The sequence below is a fragment of the Chaetodon trifascialis genome, chromosome 22, assembly GCF_039877785.1.
Source record: "Chaetodon trifascialis isolate fChaTrf1 chromosome 22, fChaTrf1.hap1, whole genome shotgun sequence".
Taxonomy (NCBI): Eukaryota; Metazoa; Chordata; class Actinopteri; order Chaetodontiformes; family Chaetodontidae; genus Chaetodon; species Chaetodon trifascialis.
This window is the reverse complement of record NC_092077.1, coordinates 11,573,509-11,577,972: the sequence shown is the minus strand read 5'-3', so window position 1 is coordinate 11,577,972 and position 4,464 is coordinate 11,573,509. Positions and strand designations below refer to the sequence as shown.

Sequence of the window (4,464 nt, the reverse complement as noted above, 5' to 3'; positions counted from 1 at the left end):
GTTAGGACGAGTCCATTAACTGGGAATGGGGGCCATACGTTTCCCAACGGTGTCCCACATAATCACCAAGAGGAAATTTCGATACGGCGAGCTAAAAAATGCTTATATACAATAATTTTTAACTTGTTAATAAATTCTGGTAAATACAAGGCGAGGAAGTTCTGCTGAATTCAATTATAATTCCAAGCACACTCTCCGTGCAGATGGTTCGGTCCTGTCCGCCCGTGGCTTTTATGACAGGAATGTGTGCGAGTGCAGAATGGGGAGGAGATAAGAAATAAGGTGCAAGTTGGGAAGATAATAACATACAATACTTTTTGTGAGAAGAATTACTGAACCGAGAATTAAAGCAAAGATAAGGCTAGGCTTTAAATAGAGACTTTAAGAAGTTCATAAAATAATTATGGAAATCACAATTTCCCTCTTGTGCTGATAATGTGCTATTTTATTGAAGTCAGAGAGGTCAGGTCATGGTTGAGCTGGTATCTGGGCCCTGTGACTTCCAACATGAAAAACTGGGACATGAAATGATTTGCCCCCCTGCTTCTGGGATGGTACACAGGTCTCATTCATTGCAATAAATTAGAAATAAAATAAAATGAAGGAGAATTAAGACTGCTCCAGTTACTATAGATAGCCTCGGGGATAAGAGGTGCTTCAAACTATGCATTTCAGTGTTTCTCCAGGATCCAAAATGAAACAACCCAGTTGTTCTTGATGTACGGTGGATTGTTAGAATATTACAAACCACTGGCTTTTCACACCTGACATATAATAAGCAGTGCTCAATAATTAAACAGACATATTTAGAGGCTGTTGTAAGTAGCCTCGAACGAGGCCAGCATGTATAGCTCATTCTTCCCTTGATAATGTGCCTACGGGTGTTTCTGCAACATGCTCAGTCAGGCTAATAAATGGAGCTTGTTTGCAGGATTGCAGTCTTTGAGAAGTCATACAGAAGAAAAGACTTTCCCTTGTGACGAATACACGCCAGAGGTAATTCTTTTTCCTGAATTTGTGCAGCTTGTATAAATATTTTATACTTTTTGAAACAAATTTTTGCCCAGTCCTACCTATAAAGGAACAGACTAGAGATGTCAAAAAGCAGGTCTGTTCCTTTTCGCTGAGCTTGATGTGGAATGTTTGTGATCAGTTAACCAATCACATATTGGTACAAGGAAAAATGTCCATAAATAAATTCCATAAACATTATACATGCCTGTGGCAGGTAGACTTCATGCAGTCAAACTTTCTTGTCATATTTTTAATGCAACTGATAAATAAAGGGATTCTGATTTGCATAAATTAACACAGAGCTCAAATTGAAACAAGCTCTTCCATAATCTTCATGACCCAAATTACAAGCCCCCCCCAACTCTCATATATTCATATTTGGCACAGTGCGTAAACAAACTCATGGCGTCTTCATACTCCATGTAGACCTCATATTCAAATGACTTTTTCTTAGTTTAATCATTGCATATGTTTGTATCGCTGTAGACGTTATCACCTGTCAAATCAGACAGGTGTGAAATGTCACCTGGTGGTAAATTATTCAAGCACAAATTTCATTAAAATTGGAGGTAAGCTGTCAGTTCGCTTGTAATAGATGGGTTTCTTTTCTCCTCCAATCACAATATTTAATTGTGACAAAAGAACTTCAGTGTTTCACCTCGGCCCTGATTCCTGTGTGTGTTTGTTGATGTCTCTGTTTGTTTGCATATAAACATGAACATACTGTGTGTGCATGTTTTCATGTGGGCATGTGTTGGTAACGCGCATGTGTGCAGGAGTGTGTCAACTAACTCAGGTCATTTATCATCTCTTGTCGGGTCAGTGCGGGGGTAGAGAAAGTTACCGTGGAGCTGAGAGAGATGACAGCCTCAAATGTCACAAGTAGCACCTGTTGTGAATGACACCGCACATTACACAGTCTATACATGGTTATTTCTTCATTTCTGCACAATTAGGATGAATATTGATGTCAGAGCATGCTTTACTGGAATACATTGGCCTTGCTAAAATGCAAAGCCTGCATTTTACTTTGCATTAATTTGCATTTAATTACATGGAAAATAAACATTTAGATGCATACATTTTAAGGGCTTTACTACTTTTGCATTTTATCATTAAGTATTGTCATATCAAAAGCTTTGGCAATACATTTAAGAGTGAAAAATATGTCTTTGATTCAATACAGTCCAATAAAATCACTTTGTGAGGTTATAGATTTTCAGTAAAGGGCAGGTTGCTGCACTCACATATTTAAGGAAAAACTGTGTAAGTAAAATAACACCCTCCCACTATGTTTGGTAATATCAAAACTAAACTTGAAAAAAAAAACCAAAAAAAAAACAACCTTAATTTCAACATGCTTGTCCTGTATATGCTCTTCTTGCACTTACAACAGAGTTCTGTCAAACTTGAAAAACCCGATCGACAGGCAGAGAAACGCCTCAGGAAACTCATAGCACCACCCCACCTCACCCAGGTTTAGCATGGCATTGAAGTATTGGTGATGACTCACCCCAAAGAGGTAACACTTCATGCAGAAACATGAAAAATTTGGAATTTTGGAGCAGTGGATGAGAGAAAGAAGGGAGGGAGTAAGGGAAAAAGCCGATGACAGAGAGTGAGAAATAATAGTGAGGTAATCTGAGCAACCTTTTTTTTTTAATACCTTTGATTACAAAAGCACAAAACTCCCAATGCCATTAACTTTACAGTGAATAAAAGAGAACTTAGATTGCCTCAGTTCCTTTTGGCTTATAAAAACAACTTCTAAATGTCTTTTTCTTAACTTGTATTGCTTTCAATCCACTGCATAAAACCCACAAGGCTGCTAGAACATAACTGACCAGTTACATAATTAAGGAAGGCTCATCCATTGCCGTATTGAGAAGGATACAGACGTTCTATTCACAGAAATGCAACGATACCGGCAGCTAATACTGCTTGGTATGCTCTTGCTCAATCAATCAGAGCTGAACTGAGAACAGATACTGTTGCTTGTGTAAGATTCCCAACTGACATCTCTGAGCAATGGGAACAAGAATGTGTGAGGTGTGACCGTGAGCAGGGAAGGCTTTCACGACACGTGTGTTTTTGGAATGTTTATGTGAATGTGTATTTAAGGAATGCATCATCTAGTTGTTAACGCTGTGTGTGTTTAGTGGGTTTTGGGGGGTTGTGCCACAGACGCTCTGGGTCTACCCTCGCGAAACGTTTGTTTGACCCACTTTCTACAACAAAAGAAGATTGGGGTTATAGGAGAAGGAGGGAAGAATACAACATGAATATTATATTTTGAATTCTGGAGGAGGATATCCCCCACAGGCCGCTGCATGAATGTTTAATGAACTTGGCCTTTCCACATCTCCTCAGCATGTTCTGCAGTGTGGATTTTTGAAAATATCACGACGGGGTCATCTAAACAGAAATATATTCAAACAGGCAAAATGCCAAGGCTGACTTTTTGCTGCATGATTATGGGCGTAGATGGTTATAGGTTGGCAAACATACACAAATACTACATGCATAGTGAGTCACAGAAGACACAGTCAGAATCCCAACTGGAGTCAGGGGCCCCAAGGGGTCACAAGATAAATCTGAGGGGTTACATCGTGATCATCAAGACAGAAAGTCAGTAAAAACATTCCTGCTGTGCAAATTTCCAATTTTTATTTAATATTTGCTTCTCTAGTGTGAAACACTGGTGGCTTTTACCTATTCTGGCTATTCAAATGAAACAGTCTGAGAACTGAACATCAAGCTTTGGTTAAATCATAGACATGACTTTGGATGTTTTGCTTTAAATGGTCCCAACTGGTGGTTGGTACACAACTGGTGCATCATATAGGTGAATCTGTGCATTGATGGAGCAGTTAACACAATGGAATCTTAAAGGCAGAAATAAATAAATCTGCATTTGCTGAAACTTGCACCATTCAACCACAAGATGGCAGCATTACACCAGATATTACACCACCAGTGCTCACTGGTGCACTCAGCACATTGGTTACTGTATCAAATTACATTTGCCCCACATGTATGCTAATCCCAATACCCATCCCATGCTGTTGTGCAGAATGCTGCCTGCATACATCGTCATACAGCCAGGTGAATGATGAGAGTGATGACTTTAAGGAGTTACTGCTCATCTGTTGGAGCAATTATCAAAGTGCTCTTTGCACTGGAGGCTGCAGTGTTGCAATGTCACTGTTAGGGAGGAGAACAATGCAGCTCATGTACTATGCAAATCATTCACAGACATGTACTTAAAGATTGTGTGCTGTGGCAAATTTTTGACAATGGGCTGCTTTGCATGCCTAAGAGCAAGGAAATCTCATTTGTCTTTTCTTTGTCGTAGTGTGAACCCCCTAATCAATTTGAGATGTGCTCTATCACAGCGGTTCCCAACCACACAAACAATATTAAATATTATTATTAATAATAAGAAGAACA

The 4,464-nt window shown here is 39.2% G+C and overlaps 1 protein-coding gene across 2 annotated transcripts in view; it reads right to left on the bottom strand.

Moving 5' to 3' along the window:
* Nucleotides 1-4,464, bottom strand: part of grm8a (glutamate receptor, metabotropic 8a) — a 541,588-nt gene that overhangs the window by 34,651 nt on the left and 502,473 nt on the right. The gene's annotated exons all lie outside the window — the stretch shown is intronic.